We start from the raw sequence: 24,452 nt of genomic DNA, 5'->3' as shown, positions 1-24,452 counted from the left end.
TTATACCCATATAAAGTCTCAGTAACATGACTAAAATATGAGTTCAGCATGGACACCGCGATTGGACATGTCAAAGTGGATGGGGGGAAAAGCCCAGGAGGCCCCAGCCCTACAAAAGAACTACAGGCATTTACAGAATGCTGGGAGCAGCAGAAACAATATTCCCAGGAAAGAGAGCAACAGGTGGTTCTACACTACCAAACTGTCATCCCTGAAATCATTAGATAGAATGAGCAGGTTATATTTAGGAATATACATGTATATACTTATACATGTATGCATGTTAAGATTAATGAAAAGGAGGCCATGAATAAGAAAGAAAAAAAAGAACAAGGAGGGTTAGGAGGGAAGAAAGGGAAGGGAGAAATGTAATTATATTATATTCTCAGAAACCCATACCTGTCCTTCTGTAAGTTATGCTGTCAGGTGCTTTGTCACATTGAAGGGAAACTGAGTAACACATGGAATTGCATTCCTATTTGTCTGATTGTAATGTGAGCCCTTTGTTGACCTATGCCAAGTACAGTAGTTATACGGGAATATATTGGACAATTTTGCACAGTGGGTGAACTCAAAGTATCCCACTGTTTGAAAATGCCCTTCTATAAACAGTTTCCAATATTGCTAGAATAAAAAAAATCAAAGCCAGATTTCCTGCTTAACTGTAGGAAGTCTCCATTCTGTCATACACATACACTCCCATTACACAGCTCAGATCCCACACCTCACACCTCACCTGTACATCCTCTCTCTAAGACCCTTTTTTTAGGTTTGTTAGCTGCTTGGGACTACGCCTAGTTTATGCTTATCCAACTGCATTTCTTATTTATTTTTGATTCTCTTTGCACTTCAGACTTGAATCACTGTACTGGATTTCTGGTTTAAAGCTGTCTCATTCTGGTAGTCAGTCCTGGAATTTTGTGACTTTCTCTGGTTGTACAAAGAAACCTATCAATTAGTTTGGTGAGCTAGTTTATCAACAAGAACCAGACAAAACCACAAATCTGATCTTTAGCAAGCTTGTATTTTTTTTTAATCTCTGCAGGAACTTGTGATGTAATTCTATTTCTTCTATTTTTAAATTTTTCTGTATAAGGGGTAAATAAGCAAAAGCTTTTCAACAATATGAATCTCTACCTCCGAGCAGCTACCTGTGCCGCCATCTTAACTTACGCATCCAAGCTTTTCTTTTGTGGTGTTGCTTTTTAACACAAAAGCACTAAAGAAAACAGCACTGACAAGGCAGCTTAGAAAACACAAAACCTAAAGTAGTATTTTCCAGTGGTTTGAAGTATAACAAAAATTAACCTAGCCTGATCAATTTTATAATGTAGCTGCTAGATATTACATGTTCTTAACAATCCTTTCTCTAATGAAGGAAATCAGATTAATTTCTTTCTTAGATATCTAAGTTAATTGCAAGACTGTAATTCTAATTATGAGGTAAAGAAGAGAAGTAAATATATTCAGCCTTATCTAGTTTGATCTAAAAATAAATTATAAATGAATATTGACCAAGACATCCCAGCTATAACATAAAAAACACTGCTTTTTCATTTGATTATTTAAACATGCTTTCAAGAATATTTTAACAGCAACCTTGAAAATGGTTGCGTCTGGTTGGAGATCTTCTAAAACACCACAGCATTATGTAGTGTGCTCCCTGGGAATCTAGCACAAAAACCGAGTGTTTCTGCAGTAAGTATCAGCAATGCAGCACACACCCTGCCTTCACTTTCAATATCTAGGTCACACAACTACTCTGAATACTGGGAATAGAGAGGAAAAGCAGGATTTCTAGAGAGCCACCAAGAAACCATAATGACATTCAAAGAATGGGAAAACAGCACATCATGGTTTTAAAAGTATAAAGTCCCATGTGAAATAAAAGACAAAACCTTAAACATGAATTTATTTATTAATTATGTAAATAGAATAAAGCCTTTGAGAAGTGTTATTTACTTAATGTCTTTGTCTCTACCACTCTCTCAGATATGTGTGTGTGTGTGTGCTTACGCATGCATGCTGAACAGCCAGAAGCAGACAAAAAGGGCATATACGGAAAATAAATGCACTGCTAATCAAAAAGCATAGCAATTTTTGGAGAAATCTTGCAGCAGTTATGAGCAATCAGAAACTACATCTTCCATTTACAATAAAGGCAAAGGAATATGATATGAATGGTCTCTAGAATTATTTTTTAGTTCTACAAGAAAATTTTTGAATGTTTATAATATATTTTAATTATGAAAAACACATAATACTTTAGAAATTTCTTAATATATTGTTAGATATATTCTAAATAATCTGTTTTATTATTTTGCTTGAAATCTATAGAATGTGTTATGTTATAGATTTAAAATGTCTTCAGTTTCCAAATGGTGTGTGAAAGATAAAAAATAAATATATTTCTCAGCAGAACATAGATTCATAAGAACTTATAACAATTAATACAACTTTCATATTTGTTAAATTATTATTTTTATTTTAATTAAATTATAATTACATCATTTCCCCTTTCCCTTTCTTCTGCCCTGTGCCTGACTACTCCTACCCCTTCTCAATTTTTTTTTTTTTTTTTTTTTGAGACAGGGTTTCTCTGTATAGCCCTGGCTGTCCTGGAACTTACTTTGTAGACCTCGAACTGGCCTTGAACTCAGAAATCCGCCTGCCTCTGCCTCCTGAGTGTTGGGATTAAAGGTGTGCGCCACCACGCCCAGATGTCCCTTCTCAATTTTATGACCTTTTTCCCCCCTATTTTTAAGGGAGATAGAAATGAAAACTATCTGGTCTTTCTTACAGTTTTCTTAGCCTATGTGAAAAAGAGCCTTTCACTTTGCAAGCCTAACAATTAATTAAAAGGAGTAACATTAAAAATTAGTGAATGTTTAGGAAACTAACTTCACATTATCACAAATATCTCCAGACTAATAAATGCAATCTCTCTAATGAACCTATAATAAAGCACACAAAGCAACCGCCTGACACACAGAAAAGCAGCAGACACCAGGACACCTATCCTCCTATGATGCCAGCTTATGCTGCCACAATTCAAACAGTATCCACAATAAATCTGTGAAATTTCAATTGGTCTGGCTTTTTTCCTGCTTAAAACCTTTGTGACTTTATCTAAGTACAGAATGCAGAGGGCTGGAAAGATGGCTTAGCCGTTAAAGGCTAGGCTCACAACCAAAAATATGAGAATGTAGAGCACATATTTTTATTTCTGTTAGGACCCAATAAAATAACATTAGAAGGATTAAAATATAAGTAAGATACCAACAGGTGGAGGATGGGCCAACAAAAGATGAGAAATTTCAACAAATTAATGTGAGCTGTAAAAGAGAATTGCCAGAAAATCTTGGCCCAGAGTAGCTGGGAGTATTATTCTATGGAAGCACAGGGAAATTCAGGGCTTAGAGATGACTGATGAGAGGGAAGGGAGAGCGGGCAGTGCTAAAAATGGGAGAGTAACTGAGTATGTGTAGGAAAAGGTACTTCTATTCACTGGGGTAAACCATAGAAGTATCTACCATGTAAGAGATCAGTAGCAGAGAAAAATAAAAACCCATTTGAGATGCAGCACTGAGAGGTATGCTCAGCTTCCTGCAGTGCCGAGTCCCTTGCCACAGAATCTTAAATCTCCCTGTGAATGAATACTACAGGTGAAGATTTGTTACCTGAAGCACTAGAACTGTGTTAAACGATGTTAGGTGAGTAGCAACTGCTTCTCTCCAACACACTCTTTTAAAAGGAAAACTTTTAAAATAAAATGATGGTTAAGATTATAAAAAAGTTACTATTAGTTTTATGAATTGCCAAGTTTTTAGACAGTGTTTCACAAAGATCTCTTAACCAAAAGTAGCATTTTAAAATGTGTTTTTTCCTTTTTGAGTAAGGATATACACACAACCCTATTTTTGTCCCCTCCAGTAAAGCCCAAATGGCAAAATCTAATATTAAACTCAGACACATGTCTCATGAGAATAGATTTCAAACATCTACAATTTTGAGAATTTGATTATTCATAGCTTTGTAGTTACATTACAGAGGATATAAAATTTGTAGCGGGGGTGGGGGGGGGATCTGTGTTCTAGTGTTTCCAACTAGGACACAAGGGAGGGAAAGCCCAGGGTGACACTGGGCAGCCCAAGGCTACCATCACTTGAGCACTTCCAGCAGGAGAGAAGGTAAGAAAGATGTAATAGCATTTCTCTGCCTGCCTCCACCAGGCAAGCAGCATCAGGAACATACAGATTAGAACCCGCAATCCTCTGTCGCACCAGTCCCCAGGGGCACACCTACTGCTCTTAGATGTGAGCTACCCTCTGAGTTCCATTGTCCAGTCCAAGAGTGCCCACTGGAGGTCTGCTGCACAAGGAACATCCAAGAACAACCATATGGCTAAAGGCCAGAGAAAGAACACAATCAACAAAAACAAGGGCAATATGGCATCTTTACAGCATAGCAATCCTATTACAGCAAGCCTTGCTTATCCTAATACAAACTAAACACACAAAAAATGATCTTAAATCGAACCTTAAAGATCATCAAGGCCTTCTTTAGACAAATAAAGCTCTACAAGAAATACAGGTGAATACAACTAAACAAGTTAAGAAAATGAATAAAATTGTTCAAGACCTAAAAATAGGAATAGAAGCAATAAAGAAAACAAACTGAGGGATTTCTAGAGATGGAACTGCTAGAGAAGGGCACAGGAACAATGGATGTAAGCACAGAATACAAGAGATGAAAGAGGAAATCTCAGGTGTAGAAGGTATGGTAGAGGAAATGAATATACCAGTCAAAGAAAATGTTAAGCCTACAAAATTCCTGACACAAAATGTCCAGGAAATCTGGGATACTATAAAAATCCTAACCTAAGAATACAAGAATACCAGAAGGTAAAGAGTTCTACCTCCAATGAGCAGAAAATATTTTCAACAAAATCATAGAAGAAAATTTCCCCAACTTAAGAAAACACAGATGCCCCTCAACAGAGGAATGGATACAGAAAATGTGGTACATTTACACAATGGAATACTACTCAGCTATTAAAAAAATGAGTTTATGAAATTCCAAGGCAAATGGATGGACCTGGAGGGTATCATCCTGAGTGAAGTACCCCAATCACAAAGGAACTCACACAATATGTACTCACTGATAAGTGGATATTAGCCCAGAAACTTAGGATACCCAAGATATAAGATACAACTTGCCAAACGCATGAAATTCAAGAAGAACGAAGACCAAAGTGTGGACACTTTACCCCTTCCTAGAAATGGGAACAAAACACCCATGGAAGGAGTTATAGAGACAAAATTTGGAGCTGTGACGAAAAGATGGACCATCTAGTGATTGCCATATGCAGGGATCCATCCCATAATCAGCTTCCAAACGCTGACACCATTGCATACACTAGCAAGATTTTGCTGAAAGGACCCAGATATAGCTGTCTCTTGTGAGACTATGCCGGGGCCTAGCAAACACAGAAGTGGATGATCACAGTCAGCTATTGGATGGGTCACACGGCCCCCAATGGAGGAGCTAGAGAAATTACCCAAGGAACTAAAGGGAACTGCAACCCTATAGGTGGAACAGCAATATGAACTAACCAGTACTCGGGAGCTCTTGTCTTAGCTGCATATGCATCAAAAGATGGCCTAGTCGGCCATCACTGCAAAGAGAGGCCCATTGGACTTGCAAACTTTATATGCCCCAGTACAGGGGAACGCCAGAGCCAAAAAGGGGGAGTGGGTGGGTAGGGGATTCGGGGGGTGGGTATGGGGGACCTTTGGGATAGCATTGAAAATGTAAACGAGGAAAATACCTAATTAAAAAAAAAGAAAATAGATGCCTATAAACACAAAAGAAGCTTATAGAATACCAATTAGATTATACCAGATTAGAAATAATCCTCCTACCACATAATAATCAAAACACAAAATCTACAGAACAAAAATATTAAAAGCTGCAAAGGAAAAAGGCCAAGTTATATATAAAGGCAGACCTATCAAAATTACTCTAGACTTCTCAACAGAGACTCTAAAAGCTAGAAGGGCCTGGTCAGTTATTTTACAACTTCTAAAAAGCCCACAGGTCCTAAATTAGACTATTATACCCAGCAAAACTCTTAATCACCATAGTTGTAGAAAACAAGCTATTACAAGAAAGAAAATTAAACAATATCTATACACACATTCAGCCTTACACAAATACTAAAAGGAAAACTCCAACCAAAGGAGTTAAACTACACCCAAGAAAACATGGGACATAAATAATTTCACAAAACAAGCACACACACACTAACTCTACCAACATCAAAGTAACAGTAATTAATAATGGTCATTAGTATCTTTTCAATGGTATAAAAATACACAGGCTAGCAGAAGGAACGAAAAAACAGGACCATCATTCTGCTCATACAAGAAACACACCTCAGAAACAAAGATAGGTATTTTCTTGGAAAAAGCGCTGAAAAAAAAAATCCAAACAAATGGACAAAAGAAGCAAGCTGCAGTAGCCATTTTAATATCTAATAAAATATACTTTCAATAAAAAGGAATCATAAGAGATGGAGAAGGATACTTCATACTCAGCAAGGGAAAAATCCACCAAGATGACATCTCAATTGTGAACATATATGTCCCAAATGCAAGCACACCCACTTTTTTTTATTTCCATTTGAAGTCCCTCTCCTTCCTTGAATCTGTTCCAGTCTTAATGGCTTATGTTTGAATTTCATGTTAAGTTTCCAGTGGGAAGAGGGTAGAAGAAGTCTCATTACATACAAAAGCATAACCCAAATCCCCCCATGTCTGAGAAATCCATCCTCTTTCTTGGGCTGTTACATGCTTTAAATGCCCTGATGTTCCTCATATTCTGTTTGCAGCATAGAGCACTACAGAGGAAGGTGGCAGAAGGTAGCTTTCAGGGGATGCTGTTCCAATTCCCAGGAGCCTCCAGGATGCACTCAGACTCCTCAGGATATAGTTCTGTGGCAGACTCTGGCAGACAATATATGAAGAAGCCCACTATGCCTGGGCCCTCAGGAAAGCTCTGTGCTCTGTGGTCAGGGGGCAGACTGGGCCCTGTATAGTGCCACAGTGAGTAGTGACATCATTTGAGGACAAGTACAGGAGGCATGCATGCTTGGTTACCCAGACACAAGCAGACAGACTGGGGCCTAGAATGATTTTAGTGTAACCAGGAAGACTGTAGATCCTAACTGTGGTTGCTGACTTGGCATCAGAGATGTGGTACTATCAAGGCCACAATGGCTGAAAGTGGTACCAACATGCTGCAGCCAGAAAAGTAAGTGGCCAACCGGTGTGTGAACATAGGATGTTCTGTGAGCACCTTATCCAATAGTTCAGAGCTTCACAGGAAGGCCACTCTGTGTGGCAATTTTCTCTTGGAAAGGGTTTCCCATGGAGCCTACGAGGCACTTACATAGCATATTTCTACGTCTGCTCTCTTGCTATTCTATTGTACTTCTGTCGGCTTTATAAGTGTAGGCTACTTCTGGTACCAGTGGGTCATCAGGGTTGGGGTTGCAGAGCAGAATGCAGATGGACAGGAGAACTTTGGACACACTCAATGCTGGGGACCACTATAACCTCAGGATGTTCAGGCAAATGTTGCCATTGCTGTTGATATCTGGGTGACAGATTTTGGTAGTGAAACCTACCTTTAGGGGCTTGAAAGGATAATCTGTAGGGATGTGGATGGTCAGGAAAAAGATACCTCCTTGGTAAAGACTGTCATTCTGGCCCATTGTGGTGGCCTGTCAGTGGAACAAGCCATTACCGACAGGTCCTGCGGAATGCTGAGCAGAAGGTAAGTCAATCAGTTCCTTCTGGATGCATTTCAGAGCCATGCTCCTGATGCTCAGGCCCTACCAGCTCCTCTGGGCAGCTTAAGGTGGGTGCCTGAGCTGCATTGCTGCATGCTTGGAGCAGCAGTCTACTGCATACCCACATTCATAAAAGAAACATTACTAAAGCTTAAATCACACATCAAACCCTACACATTTACAGCAGGAGACTTGAACACCCCAAAGCACAGGTTATCCAGACAAACTAAAGGGAGACATGATTAAAATAACAGATTATGATATGAATCAAATGAATGCAACATAAATCTATAGACTATTTTACTCAAACACGAAAGAATATACCTTCTTCTCATCATCATATGAGAGCTTCTATTAATTGATCATATACTCAACCACAAAGCAAGTATCAACAGGTATAAGAAAATAGAAATAACTCCTTGTATACTATCGGATAACCATGGATTAAGGCTGAAATTCAACAACAACAAAAAAGAAAGCCTACAAACTCATGGGAACTAAACAACTTTCTACTCACTGGGACAGGGAAGAAACAAATAAATTAGACTTTCTAAAGTTAATGAAAATGAAGGCACACATATCCGAACTTACAGCACACAATGAAAGCAGTGCTAAGAAGAAAGTTCAAAGTACTAAGTGCCTTCATAAAGAAATTGGAGAGTTCTCATACTTGTGATTTAAAAGTATACCTGAAATCTCTAGGAAAAAAAAGAAGACGCAAACACACACAGGAGGAGTAGACAGCAGAAAATAACCAAACTCAGGGCTGAAATCACTAAGTTACAAACAAGGAGAAAAATATAAAGAGTCAACAAAACCAAGAGCTGGTTCTCTAGAAAAACAAACATGATATACATACATTTACTCAAACGAACTAAAAGGCAGGGAGAGTATCCAATTAAACAAAATCAGAAATGAAAAGGGGGACATAAAAACAATCACTGAGGAGGTTTAAATAATTATTAGACCTTATGTCAAAAACCTGTGCTCCACAAAATTCAAAAGTCTAAATGAAATGGATGATTTTACATAGATACCACTTACTAAAGTTAAATCAAGATTAGGTAAACGATCTAACTAGTCCTATAACCCTTAAGAAAATAAAAGCAGCCATTAAAAGTCAACCAGAGACAGATGGGTTTAGTGCAGATAGGTTTAGTGCACAAGTCTACCAGACTTTCTTTTTATATATATATATATATCTTTTTTTTTTTTTTAATTAGGTATTTTCCTCATTTACATTTCCAATGTTATCCCAAAAGTCAACCATACCCTCCCCCACTCCCCTACCCACCCACTCCCACTTTTTGGCTCTGGCGTTCCCCTGTACTGGGGCATATAAAGTTTGCGTGTCCAATGGGCCTCTCTTTCCAGTGATGGCCGACTAGGCCAATCTTTTGATACATATGCAGCTAGAGACAAGAGCTCCGGGGTACTGGTTAGTTCATAATGTTGTTCCTCCGATAGGGTTGCAGATCCCTTTAGCTCCTTGGGTACTTTCTCTAGCTCCTCCATTGGGGGCCCTGTGATCCATCCAATAGTTGATTGTGAGCATCCTCTTCTGTGTTTGCTAGGCCCTGGCCTAGTCTCACAAGGGACAGCTATATCACGGTCCTTGCAACAAAGGCTTGCTAGTGTATGCAATGGTGTCATCGTTTGGAGGCTAATTATGGGATGGATCCCTGGATATGGCAGTCTCTAGATGGTCCATCCTTTTGTCTCAGCTCCAAATTTTGTCTCTGTAACTCTTTCCATGGGTGACTGTTTCCAATTCTAAGAAGGAGCAAAGTGTCCACACTTTGGTCTTCGTTCTTCTTCAGTTTCATATGTTTTGCATATTGTACCTTATATCTTGCTATACTAAGTTTCTGGGTTAATATCCACTTATCAGTGAGTACATTTCAAGTGAGTTCTTTTGTGATTGGGTTACCTCACTCAGGATGATGCCCTCCAGGTCCAACCATTTGCCTAGGAATTTTGTAAGTTCATTCGTTTTAATAGCTGAGTAGTACTCCATTGTGTAAATGTACCACATTTTTTGTATCCATTCCTCTGTTGAGGGGCATCTGGGTTCTTTCCAGCTTCTGGCTATTATAAATAAGGCTGCTATGAACATAGTGGAGCATGTGTCCTTCTTACCGGTTGGGACATCTTCTGGATATATGCCCAGGAGAGGTATTGTGGGATCCTCTGGTAGTACTATGTCCAATTTTCTGAGGAACCGCCAGACTGATTTCCAGAGTGGTTGTACAAGCTTGCAATCCCACCAACAATGGAGGAGTGTTCCTCTTTTTCCACATCCTCGCCAGCATCTGCTGTCACCTGAATTTTTGATCTTAGCCATTCTGACTGGTGTGAGGTGGAATCTCAGGGTTGTTTTGATTTGCATTTCTCTGATGATTAAGGATGTTGAACATTTTTTCAGGTGTTTCTCAGCCTTTCGGTGTTCCTCCGGTGAGAATTCTTTGTTCAACTCTGAGCCCCATCTTTTAAGGGGGTTATTTGATTTTCTGGAGTCCACCCTCTTGAGTTCTTTATATATATTGGATATTAGTCCCCTATCTGATTTAAGATAGGTAAAGATCCTTTCCCAATCTGTTGGTGGTCTTTTTGTCTTATTGACGGTGTCTTTTGCCTTTGTTCCCAATTCTAAGAAGTTGCAAAGTGTCTACTTTTTTCTACCAGACTTTCAAAGAAGAGCTAGTACTAATACTCTTCAATCTATTACACAAAATAGAAACAGAGGGAAATTTGCCAAACTCATTCTATGAGGCCACAGTCACAGTGATCTCACTAAACACTCAAACACTCAACAAAGATAATTTCAGAATAATTTCCCTTATGAACAGTGAAGGAAAAACTCAATAAAATACAAACCAAATCCAAACTGAATCCATCACAAACATCATCCACCATGATCAACTAGGGATACAGGTTCAATGCATTCCGATCAGAATTTCAACACAATTCTTTTACAGACTTTAAAAGAAAACTTCTCAACTTCGTACAGAAAAACAAACAAGGAAACAAACAAAAAATAGCTAAAACAATCTTGTAAAATAAAAGAACTTCTGAAGGTATCATCATCACTGACTTCAACTTATCTACTGAGCAAGAGTAATAAAAAATGTGTATTACTGGCATAAAAACAGACAGATTGATCAATGGAATCAAAAAGAATACCCAGAAATAAATCCATACACCAACGGACACTTGATGTTTAAGAGAGCCAAAGCCATACAATGGAAAAAAATCTGGAAAAAATTGTGTTATTCTAACTGGATGTCTACATGTAGAAGAATGCAAATAGACCCATATCTATCACTCTGCACAAAACTCAAGTCCAAGTTGGTCAAAGACCTCTATGTAAAACTGGATACAATAAATCTAACAGAAGAGAAAGTGGGGAACTTCCTTGAACTAACTGGCACAAGAGACAAATTCCTGAACAGAACACCCATAGCTCAAGCACTAAAGAGCAACAATTAATAAATAGGACCTCATGGAATTGAAAATCTTTTGGAAGGATAAAGATACCATCAATAGGACAAAACAGTAGCTTACAGAATGGGAAAAGATCTTCCCAACCTTGTATCTGATAGAGGACTAATACCTAAAATATATAACGAACTCAAGAAATACATAAACAAACCCAATAACTCAATTAAAAAATGGCTCCAAGGGTCAGCGGAAAGAATGGAGACAGGCAACCTTGGGAGATTGGAAGTGGGAGGACCTTCTAGAATATACCAGAGACCTGGGAGGGGAGAGACTCTCAGCACTCAAAGGGAGGGACCTTAGATGAAATGCCCTACAGTAGGGAGAGTCCACCTCCAGTAGAAAGACAGGACATCAAGTGGAGGGATAGGGTTGTCATCCCACAGTCAAAAACTATGACTCATAATTGTTCCTCTCTGAAAGAACTGCAGGGACAAAAAATAGAGAAAAGCCTGAGGGAAAGGAGGTCTAGTGACAGGCCCAAATTGGGATCCAGCTCAACAGGAGCTCCAGTGCCTGACACTATTACTGATGCTATGGTGTGCTTACAAATAGGAGCCTAACAAGACTGTCCTCCGAGAGGCCCAACAAGCAGCTGAGTCAGATGAAGATACATTCATCCAATGGACAGGGACCCCTGTGGTTGAATTAGAGAAAAGCTAGAAGAAGTTGATGAGGAGAGTGACCCCATAGGAAGACCAGAAGACTCAACTAACCTGGACCCCTGAGATCTTTCAGACACTGAGCCACCAACCAGGCAGCATACACTAGCTGATATGAGGCCACTAACACATGTATACCAGAGGGCTGTCTAGTCTGGCCTCAGTGAGAGATGATGCACCTAATCCTCAAGAGACTTGAGGACTAGGGAGTGGGGAGGTCTAGTGGGGTAGGGGATGAGGGGCTGGGGACATCCTCTTGGAGATGAGGAAGGGGGAAGGAAGTATGGGATGAGGACAGTCAGAAGGTAGATCTGGAGGGGGATAAAGACAGGTCTGTAAAAAAAAGATTGAAGAGTAACAGAGACAACAACAGCAACAATAACAACAACCAAACAAACAAAAATGGGGTATAGAGCTAAGTTGATAATTCTCAATAGAGAAATCTTTACTGGCTGAGAAGCACTTAAAGAAATGTTCAACATTGTATTAGTCAGGGTTCTCTAGAGTCACAGAACTTATGGATAGTCTCTAGATAGTAAAGGAATTTATTGATGACTTACAGTCGGCAGCCCAATTCCCAACAATGGTTCAGTCGCAGCTCTGAATGGAAGTCCAAGGATCTAGCAGTTACTTAGTCTCACACAGCAAGCAGGCGAAGGAGCAAGAGCAAGAGCTAGACTCCCTTCTTCCAATGTCCTTATATTGTCTCCAGCAGAAGGTGTAGCCCAGATTAAAGGTGTGTTCCGCCACACCTTTAATCCCAGATGAAAGGCGTAGCCCAGATTAAAGGTGTGTTCCTTAAACTCGGAGATTCAATCTTCTGGAATCCATAGCCACTATGGCTCAAGATCTTCAAACCAAGATCCAGATAAGGATCTCCAAGCCTCCAGATAAGGGTCACTGGTGAGCCTTCCAATTCTGGATTGCAGTTCATTCCAAATATTGTCAAGTTGACAACCAGGAATAGCCACTACAAACATCCTTAGTCTTAAGGGAAATGCAATCCAAAACAACCCTAAGATTCCACCTCACACCAGTCAGAATGGCTAAGATTAAAAAACTCAGGTGTAGCAGATGCTGGTGAGGATGTGGAGAAAGAGGAACACTCCTTCATTGTTGGTGGGATTGCAAAGTGGTACAACCACTCTGTAATTCTGTCTGGCAGTTTCTCAGAAAATTTGACAATAGTATTACCTGAGGATTCAGCTATACCACTCTTGGGCATATACCCAAAAGATTCTCCAACATTTAACAAAGACACATGCTCCAGTATGTTCATAGCAGCTTCATTTATAATAGCCAGAAGCTGGAAAGAACCCAGATGCCCATCAACAGAGGAATGGATACAGAAAATGTGGTATATTTACACAATGGAGTATTATTACTCAGCTATTAAAAACAATGAATTCATGAAATTCATAGCGTAGGGGAATTCGAGGACGGGAAGACAGGAGTGGGTGGATGGGTTGTGGAATACCCTCATAGAAGCAGGGGGAGGGGAATGGGATAGGGAGTTTCAGGGGTGGGTGAGAAAGGGGATAACATTTGAAACAAAGAAAATATACAATAAAAAAAAGAAAAATGTTCGAAGTCCTTAGTCTTTAGAGAAATGACAAAAGGCCTCTGAGATTCTGTCTTAAAACAGTCACAATGGACAAAATAAAAAACTCAAGTGATAGCACATACTGGAGAGGATGTAGAGCAAGGGCTATACTCCTCCACTGCTGTTGGGAGTATAATCTTGTACAACCACTTTGGGGGACATCAACCAATCCATAAAACCTTTAACACCAAATTTTTCCTGCCTACAAGTTTCACAGGGAGAAAGATGGAGCAGAGCTTGAGGGAATGGTCAACTAATGACGGCCCCAACTTGAGACACATCCCATGAGAGAGACAACCCCTGACACCATTAATGATACTCTGCTATGCTTGCAGACAGGAGCCTAGCATAACTGACTCCTGAGAGGGTTCATCTAACAGTGAATTGAAAGAAATTCAGAGACAATACAATGCTTACAGAGTAAACTAACCTGGGCCCATGGGAGCTCACAGAAACTGAGCCACCAACAAAAGAGCATGCTCTTAGCCTCCTGTACTGGCTAGTTGTGTGTCAACTTGACACAGCTGGAGTTATCCCAGAGAAAGGAGCTTCAGTTGAGGAAATGCCTCCTTGAGATCCAGCTGTAAGGCATTTTCTTAATTAGTGATCAAGGGGGAAAGGCCCTTTGTGGGTGGTGCCATCTCTGGGCTGGTAGTCTTGCTTCTATAAGAGAGCAGGCTGAGAAAGCCAGGGGAAGCAAGCCAGTAAGGAACATCCCTCCATGGCCTCTGCATTAGCTCCTGCTTCCTGACCTTCGTGAGTTCCAGTCCTGACTTCCTTGGTGATAAACAGCAGTATGGAATTGTAAGCTGAAAAAACCCTTTCCTCCCCAACTTGCTTCTTGGTCATGATGCTTGTGCAGGAATAGAAACCCTGACTAAGACACCCCCTACACATTTGTAACACACATGTAGCTTGGTCTTCATATGGGTGACTTAACGATTGGAGTAGGGGCTGTCTCTGACTCTGTTGCCTGCCATCAGATCCTCTTTCCCAACATGGGCCGCCTAGTTTGACCTCAGTGCGAGAGGATGTACTTATTGTGGTGGGAATGAATGACCCAGAGCAGGGTGGTACACAAGGGGAGGGAGATTCCTCTTCTCTGAGGAGAATGGGAGAGGGGAATTGGGGGGAAGGTATTTGTAAGGGTGGGATTTGGAGAGGAAGGAGGGGGCCTGTGATTGGGCTATAAAGCAAATAAATAAATTTAACAAAAAAAGGTGTAAGAGCATTTCATAGAATGGACAGTTGTAAAATACTGTAATGAATGAAGAAAAACTGCAAGGAAAACAAACCAAACAAAACAGGTAGAAATTCTAGAAAACTGGAAAATGATGTCTCAGTCAGTGTTTCTATTCCTGCACAAACCATCATGACCAAGAAAGCAAGTTGGGGAGGAAAGGGTTTATTCAGCTTACATTTCCACATTGAGGTTCATCACCAAGGAAGTCATGACTGAAACTCAAGATGGTCAGGAAGCAGGAGCTGATGCAGAGGCCATTCAGGGGTGCTGTTTACTGGATTGCTTGCTCTGGCTTGCTCAGTTTGCTTTCTTATAGAATCCAGGACCACCAGTCCAGGGATGGAACTGCATACAATAAGCTGTGCCCTCCCCACTTGATGATTGAGAAAAAGCCTTACAGCTGGATCTCATGGAGGCATTTCCTCAAGAGAGGCTCCCTTCTCTGTGATAACTCCAGCTTGTGTCAAGTTGACACACAAAACCAGTCAGTACAAATGACATGAGTAAATATATAAAAGACTACTTGGCATTACGATCATCAGCTAAAGTACAAACTGCTTAGTGGCAGCTGTGTATGTGGCATTCTTTCAGCCACTGAAACAATGGCAATGGTGGATAAGTGAGAATGAAAGAAGGGAGGGCTAAAGGACTGTATCCACCTGGGGTATGTGACCTGTAGCAAACAGCACCTGTGAGGTTTGTTTTTAAATCAAGTACATCCTAGAGGGCTTGGAGGGCGGCTCAGGGGAAAAGAGCATCTAGTACTTCTGAAGAGCACCTAGGTTCACTTCTCAGAATCTACATGATGGCTCCTATCCAACCCCACAGTTCCAGGAAATCTGATAAGCTCTTCTGACCTTGCAAAGCACCCGATACACATGCTTTGTTTAAGCTCACTGATGCAGGTAAAACACTCAAACACAGAACAAATACAAATAATCACATAAAATAAAAGTGAAAGAATTATGTACATACGTAATTATGGTTTTATGAGACATAAATATAATTGCTTATAGAAATACCAAAATAAGATAAGCAAGGGCAGAACTGTAGAAAGTGAAGAGATGAAGGATAAGTAGGGTATACTTAGAACCTAGTCATAAAACATTGTGCATAGTTAATGGGACAAAACCTGTTGATGCCTGGAGGCAAGGGGCTACATATGCAGAGATTAAGGAAAACTGCAGCTGTGTTATTGTATCTGTGTTTCCAGCTGGGTCAGAATGCTCTTTTGTGGGTAAACATTTTTGAAGGTGCAGCTAGGTTGCTCAGAAACTAAGGTATCAGGACACGTTCCAGTCACAAATATTCAATAATAAAGGGTATATAACCTCAAAAGATGCTGCTGGAACTGTAGTAACATTTGTGTTGTGGTTTAAATCAATCCTTCACTTTGTAGAGGATCAAGGAGGAAATTATTCAAAAAGAGAGATCTAGTCCTCCATGATCTAAGAGGAGAAAAGACTCAATGTGTTGGTTTGAATAGGTATGGCCCCTAGACTCGTGTGTGAATGCTTGGCTCACTGGAAGTGGCACTATGAGGAAGCATGGCCTTATTAGAGTAGGTGTGGCTATTTTGTAGGAAGTGTGTCACTGTGGAGGCAGGCTGGAGGTCTTATATATGCTCAAGCTACATTCAGTGTCACACAGTTTTACTCTTCTGCTTATGGATCAAGATGCAGATCTTTTGACTACTCGACCACAATATCTGCTTGCCCATTGTCATGTTCTCTGCCATGATGATAATGGACTAAACCTCCGAACCTGTAAGCCAGCCCCAATTAAGTGCTTTCCTTAAGAGTTGCCGTGGTCCTGGTTTCTCTTCACAGCAATGGAACCCTAACTAAGGTACTTCGTATATATTCATAAAATTCTTTCCACCCACAGTACAGAGCACAATGGTCTGCTACACCTTGTGATACCATGCTTTAAAGTATATACTTTGTGCTGTTTCCTTCTCCTATATAAACTTGTTTTAACTGTTTATGTCCTTTCACCGAATCCTTCTTTCATTTCAGAAGACAAGAACTTGATGGACTGAAGTATCTGAGGCCATTAGCCAAAATAAATCTAGGTTCACTCACATACTTGCACAGTGATAGAAAAGCTGGCAATATGCTCCATAACCCCTTCTTGAGTGTTATTTCAACATCTATGGGTTCTTTTTATCTTGAAAAAAAAATCCATATTGCTCCCAGGGTGGTTTTAAATGTGTAGAGCCTTTCTGAAGAGCCAGCCATGATCAATCTGTTGGACCCTCTCTAGTAAAGCCTCTTGGATGCTAGTCTCCTCTATAATGGGATATGCTTTTAAAATCTTGACTCCAACCATTTTTAAGTGAAGGCTTACATGATCTGAATTCCTTTCACACGGTTCACTCCATTAAATAACAGAAGAAACAGCTGATTAGTTAAGTATAAGCTATGTGCATTAGAAGAAATATGAAGTTATTTAGAGTCTAGGGTATAGCACTGAGACACAGTGCTTGCTTATCATGACAAGCTTAATTTGATCTCTCGGACTCTCAAAAACTACACCTACTAAGAAGGGTTAAGAACAGAGTGGTGGTAATCTTAGTAAGAAACGGAATGTAAAAAAAGTTTGTTTTCAACTTGCAACAGAAGGGTATATTGATGTAGATATTTAAAGAGACCAATAATAAAGTTTGATACATAGTAGGCTCTCAGCAAGTATGTGCGGAACAAAGTGAGCACATTATTACAAGCTAAGGAGCCTCAATTAGGGTCAGGAGGGAAGAGGGATATTTAGAATCATAAGTGAGCTGCATACTTACTTTACTTTTATTAATTATATTTAAATTATTTTGAACACGAAATAGTAATGATAGTTTTGTTTTATCAAGGAAAATAGAATAAATTTGGGATCATTAAGAAAAATGATCTTAGCAGACAAAGAAACAATTTATACAAATAGGAATTTGTTATAAATTTATACAAATAGGAAATATTTTCAAATCTGTTTTATTGTTTTCCACATGCTGTTTAGTCCTTTATTTAGCCTCTTAGAGACTCAGTGTCCTTTCTTGTAAAGTGAGAGTGTTAATGAGAGTGAAGCGGGCTCTTCTATGAGTCTCACACCCTGGTCATTTTATGCTAAGTTTCCTTTCTAATGTGATCCCAGAGACCAAGTGAGAACTAGAAATGCTTAGTGTGTTTATTTGTGCAGCCACACCTACTTTAAAAGGTGATACATAATTTCTACAACTTTCAGATAACAAAGTTTTCATTAAAGAAGGTAGCTTTGAAGAATAAAGAGATTGTTTCAATACTTGATAAACATCAAGACACACACTCAAGACTTCAGGGTTTTCAGAAGTGTTTCAATACACAGTTCATAACTTTACCACATTAGACTAGAAGAAAACTTGCAATTATAGTGAGATATCAGAATTTACAATTATAAATTTCCCCATGAAATTCTAGTAAAAATGATACATGGAGTTTATTTTAAAGAAATCTTACATCAGTGAGTTAACAGCCAAAATTGTTGAACCCAATTTTATGTAGTGATTATATTCTAGGTGTCTCAGCTATAGATGTGAGTATTTTTGGGGGTAAATAAAATACTTAGGCTAAAACATTAAAATTACAGGTGCAATTTAGAACTCTAGGAAGGTATCTTGTGTTGGTAATCTGACTCCTGAGATGACCCTTGGGATGAAGGGTCTAGCTCAGGTTTCTTTCTCTCTGGTGTTACAAACAATACCTACAGATGAAGGCCCAGTTTCCCAGAATGAATGACAGGCTAGGAGCACACATGCCCTGAGGCTTTGCCTGAGGCCCACATCTCACCTAATCATTATTCAAAATCCCTAGAAAAGCCTCAAGTCAAAATTGTGATGGCTATTTAGAACTACACCTGTAAATTCATTTTAAAACATTTTTCTTATGCTTTCATGAGTTCAGTTTTTGTTTAATTCATATGTACCATCAGATATAACTTGACCAAGAAGTAAAGATTAACAGCAGTAAATTGGAATGTTGGGTCTCTTGACTCATTTATAAAAGAAAATTCTAATAACAAAAATGCCTATGCATGACATTATGTAACAAAACCAATGGGCATATTAAGACCTTCAAGGCTTATGAAAAGCATTGATGATGGAGAGGAGTTCCATTAGCTTATAATTTTATAATATAATTTTCATAAGTTAGCTTTTATTTGAAAAACAAAATAAATTCAATAAATGCAAAAATTAATTTTAAGATGTAAGGTTTTCTGAAACCCAGGGATAAGTTAGAATCACACCATACCCAAAACTAATTTGATTCTTATTCTTTCTTAGATAGTAAGTAAATATATTACTTATTGCCATATGTTATAGTGAACATATATCTTGCTCTATTTCTAGGACAGACCACTGCAATCCCCTTGCTTTGCAAGCTGCCTCAATGAAGTGCAAGACACAATTTCCTACTAAATACTGTATTAAAAAATCTCTTTTTGCAAACTAGCCCACCTTATACTTACTAGTATCACTATTATTAGGAAGGCAAAATATAAGTGATGGTGTGGAGAAGGACGTTCATTTCTAGGGGGATATAAATTAGCTCTTCCACTATGGGAAAAAGCCCTGGATGTTCCTCTACTCTACAGCATGGTCATTACAGTTACAACATACTGCCTACTCAAAAATGGCACTGACAGCATGTCTCTGCACAGCACCTACAATAATGACAAGTGAGGGTGACAGTAATTAACGTGAGGTAGTGATTCACAATATAAACACATCGGTGTATCTGGTAAAGAAGCTCCTCTTTCAAGAAGAGTGATTGCGAGTCTCAGGTCAGAATCACTGTATCTACAGAGAGAATAATACCTTCTACCTCAATTACATATTATGAAGACTAAAAACTTAAAGTAGCAAACCAAAATTTAGCACAGTTATTGTTGGTACTAACTTTCTAGAACCTCATTTACTTTTCAAAAGTCATCAAGGATAATTGAAAGAAACTTTCTATATGCATGACTTTGGAAAAAATTGAAGTTTAACTTTCTGCTCTTCTCAATCCAAAAAAGAAAGAGAAAGGGAGGGGGAGGGGGAGGGAGAGAGGGAGAGAAAGGAAAAAGAAATGAGTTGCTATTACTCCAAATATTTTGTTTTAAAAATATTTGCTGTTTTAATTTATATGTATGATGTATCTAGATGTGAGTACACACATGAGTATGTGGGTGCCTGCAGGCTAGAAAACACCTTGAGTTCCCCAGAGCTGAAGTTATATGTGGTTATAAGCCACTGGAAAGCAAATTCCAGTGCTCCATAAGAGCAAAAAGTGGTCTTACACACTGAGACATCTTTCCGTCATCCCCAAGGATTTTTTTTTAAATTATAAAATCATACATGATTTTTATATCCATGACTACAATTTATTTTTCATGTATGTGTTTTCTATGAAAGGACAAGTCTACTTCTAGTTGGGGGTAACCTGCTATTGTGTCACTAACTAAGAATTACACCTGACAATAGTTTTTAGTTCTTCTGCCTGTAGTTATCATGGGGACATTTTCTCAATTTTCTATGAAGAGCTACTAATTAATTTACTATCAGATCTGTAGACGACCCTGTGAAAGTACTACTTTCTTCTCAACTGATACCTTAGAAATGAGTCAGATATTGATTGCATCAAAAGATGTAGCATTATATTCCACCTGATTCAGGGATAACAAGATGACTGTTCTGTTACAGCACAAAGCATATATTAAATTTTTGCTTAAAAGATTTAGGAAAGTCCATGTTGGTACATCCACAGAATTCAATTTAAGACAGAGCATACCAAAGTTTTTAAAATGAAATATACATAATGGTCTAAGTAACAATTATAGTTATTAATAAGATAATTCCAATAAAAACAGAATTTTTTGTAGATTTGTGAGCAATCTGTTTTTACTATATGATAATCAATTTTTTTTTGGAAATAGTTTAGTACAATTAACTTCTTATAGGACTAATTTTGAAACAGCAAATTAAGTAATGATAATCTTGGCTAATGCTGAGACGTAATATTCTAAGTATATTGTAATGGAAGTATGTGACTTCAGTCAAAGTACAACAGATGTAAAATAAAGTTAAGTAAAATTACATCTAGAGTGAGTGTGTACATTTAAAATACTAACAGATGACATTGTATAATACCTATAATTTACGTCAAAATAAAACAAGATGCATAAAGAAAATAAGACCATCCACAAGTTCTTAGTTATTGATGCCAAGTTAGGAATGTGAGGATTCATTACTAACATTTTTCATTTATTTATTAATTTTTAAGAATTACATAAGTACTGTATTAATATAACTTTCAGAGTACTCTCGTCTTCCTCCAATTCTTCCCATGTCCTACTGATGACTTCTTCATGATTTAGTTAGTTACTGTTTTATACACATATACATACCTGCACATAAACTACAGGAAAACAAATATAATCACACACTATTTATAAATACAAGCCACTGAGTCCATTTATGTTATGCACTGTGTGGTGTGTGTGTGTGTGTGTGCGCGCGCGCAGGGCTGGGGTCCTGTGACGTTTTCCCTTCTGTGTTGTGATGGTAACTGGTGTTTTCACTGTGCAGGTCTTGTTAGGGCACCACATTGCTAAGCTTTCAGGGCTACCGTTCCTTGTCAAATACAGAAAAGACATAGTAGACACCCTCATCCTCTGTCTCTTCTTTTTCCCTCCCTCCTCTTATGGGATGTTCTTTGGGTCTTAGTTGTAGGGGTTGTGTTATAGATATGTACTTTATAGTCACATTAATAACCTTCTTTGGGAAGAAATGATACAAATATGTTTACATACAAAATAAAATCAAACATTAAAGAAAAATATTGAAAACTGAAAACTCAAGAGGCATATTACAATAGAAAAGATGTACAGATTTAATGATTGTTTTCTGAATTAGGGAGTTTTCCCTCACTGTAGACACCACTGGCCTGGAGGCCACTCTGCACCCAGGCTTGCGCTGAACACATGGTAGTCCTGGTGCCCCATCCTCCCAAGTCTTGGGATTGCAAGTGTGAGACAGAACTTTCAATACAGATTTCACAGTTTTAATATGATTTTTACTTTTATTAAAAAAAAAAACTTACCAAAGTGTCACCATGAGGAACAGTTTAGATATTCATAAGAATGAAAATTTCAGTTAAAAATTAATGTTCATCACTCTGGTGATAATATAAAAATGAAAATCTAATAAATTTTCATTAGATTTAAGAACAAAAACAGCTAATACAAAAGTTGACAGAACTCAATAGAAAGGAGTACTCTTATGAAGTGTTAGTGAGATGTAAATTAAAAGGTTTTAGTTGTTATCCTTTCATGAATCAATGCTATTTCAAAGAATACCTGGTAGTGTAAGTTAGTCTCTCACAGGCATTCAGTGGGGTGTGACACACAGCTGTGATTCTGTATACAGGTACATATAAATCTAAGGAGTGTTTAAGAGCAGATAGCACACTTTTGGAAATGATTTTCAATCATCAAACATGAGTACAAAAATATGTACAAGGTATGCATAAAAGTCATGTTTATCAAAGAAGACTGGAAAAAAATCTCAAATGCAATTACAAGAAAGAAGTTTTATATTTTATGGTCTTAATAAATTGAAGTGTTACATAGTGGTTAAAAATAGTGATATGAATGATAGGATACCAACAAGGAAGATGTTGCAATAAATCACTAAGTAAAAGAAGCAGGGCAGCCACAGAGCATTTATGTCACACACACCCAGGTCCTAGTCACATTCAGAGACATACATGACACATACATGACACATACATGACACATGTCAATTAACTCAGAAAAGAATGTCAGAAAACAGAAAGTGTATCTCCAGGTTGTAGTACTACTATGTTTTTCTGCATTACTAACGTTATAGTCAGTGTTAACTAATTTTATAACAGAAATATCCCCTAAAGATGACATATTTACATACTTTCCATGTCTAATGAAGATGGGAAAACCATAATTGTATAAGGAGTCTATGGAGGACAAGCACCATCCCTACCTTCTGGAGAGAAACTGGGACAAGCATAGCAAGCGTGAGCTCCAACAGTGTAATGGTGGCAAGTGTCCAGGGGCACTGTGCTCAGCAAGGGAGTGCTGCTTCTCTCTGCAAAAGAAGAACAGGCGCAATCTTGATTTAGAAATTGGGACCAAAACCCATCCCATAAAGTCTGCCAGAAACAGCAATGAGTCTTTGACAAAGAACATAAGGATTAGGGTATTGTTATCTTCTAATTTCAGAGAGTTCTGACTAGCCACTAGAGAACAGTACACACTTTTCATGTGTATTTTACACACTTTAAGGAGGTATACATATTAACTGTCAACTTGATCATATGAATGTTCATAATGTCTACTTTCTGCCAGGAAGTGTGCTAGGTCCCTTTCCTGTCCTTTGATACTTCCAACACTTTGTCCTAGTGAAGAGCTTAGGAGAAGCTCCAAGGTGAAAGTTGTAGTTGAGAAAACTGGAGTCTTGGGCAGAGAAATATAGGAAGAAACAGCCTCAAACAGGCGAATGGCACAAACAAATCTGAACAGCATGAAGGGAAAAAGTACCTGTAGGCATCCTGGAATATCCATGTGTGTGTGTGTGTATATACACACATTTATAGTATATATTATATATGTTACGTATATTAAAAAGAGGGTATAAATTTGGAAGAGTGCAAGGAAGGCTAGACCGGAGGTTTAAGGGAGGAAAGACACAGAAGAGATGATGACATCATATTACAATCTCAAAGGAGAGTCATTAAAATATACTATTAGAGGGACTCCAGGACATTGTGACTGACTGATACACTAGAGATTTGGGGAAGATGAGAGAGACACACAAACAAATGAATAGGGTCCAAAGGGGTTTGACTTTCCAAGCTTGGGCAGTTGGCGGCCAACACAAGTGACGCCAAATGATTTTCAGGATATTATTCACATACTCAGCATAATAATTTGAAATAATCATAGTGCCAAGTGGTTTTAGAGATTTAGAAAAATGTCACATATGTTAGAGGAATTCACTTCAAATAATTATATTTTTCTAAAATTTTTGATCAAAGAACTATTTTCTATTAACATACCAGTATGAAAACACATTGTGGTACAATATAAGGTGCAACTATAACTTAAAAGTTAAGCCTCCCTTTGGGTCTATTACTCATCTTGAGAACCAGAGAGATGACTTAGTGTTTTTTTTTTCTTTTTAAATTAGATAGTTTATTTATATTTCAAATGTTATCCCCTTTCCTAGTTTCCCCTCTGAAAATCCCCTATCCTCCCATCACTCGCTCCCCAGTCCACCCACTCCCACTTCCTGGCTCAGGCATTCCCCTATACTGGGGCATAGAACCTTCACAGGACCAAGGTCCTCTCCTTCCATTGATGGCCGACTAGGCCATCCTTTTCTACATATGCAACTAGAGCCACAAGTCTCTCCATATGTTTTCTTTGATTGGTGGTTTAGTCTCCTTGGGCACTTTCTCTAGCTCCTTCATTAGGGACCCTGTACTCCATCTAATGGATGAGTGTGAGCATCAACTTCTGTATTAGTCAGGTACTGGTAGAGCTTCTCAG

The 24,452-nt window shown here is 38.5% G+C and overlaps 1 protein-coding gene and 1 pseudogene across 13 annotated transcripts in view; both read right to left on the bottom strand.

Moving 5' to 3' along the window:
• Mbd5 (methyl-CpG binding domain protein 5) overlaps window positions 1-24,452 on the bottom strand; it is a 370,190-nt gene that overhangs the window by 126,791 nt on the left and 218,947 nt on the right. For all 13 annotated transcript variants that reach the window (XR_003950018.1, XR_003950019.1, XM_030246630.1 and 10 more), the window contains one exon: window positions 22,885-22,989. The gene's annotated coding sequence lies outside the window, so the exon portion shown is untranslated. The remainder of the gene's footprint in view (window positions 1-22,884; window positions 22,990-24,452) is intronic.
• On the bottom strand, window positions 6,623-9,017 carry Gm13510 (annotated as a pseudogene).

Source organism: Mus musculus, chromosome 2 (genome assembly GCF_000001635.26).
Source record: "Mus musculus strain C57BL/6J chromosome 2, GRCm38.p6 C57BL/6J".
Taxonomy (NCBI): Eukaryota; Metazoa; Chordata; class Mammalia; order Rodentia; family Muridae; genus Mus; species Mus musculus.
Note: the sequence above shows the minus strand (reverse complement) of the source record. Positions and strands in the feature narration are given on the sequence as shown.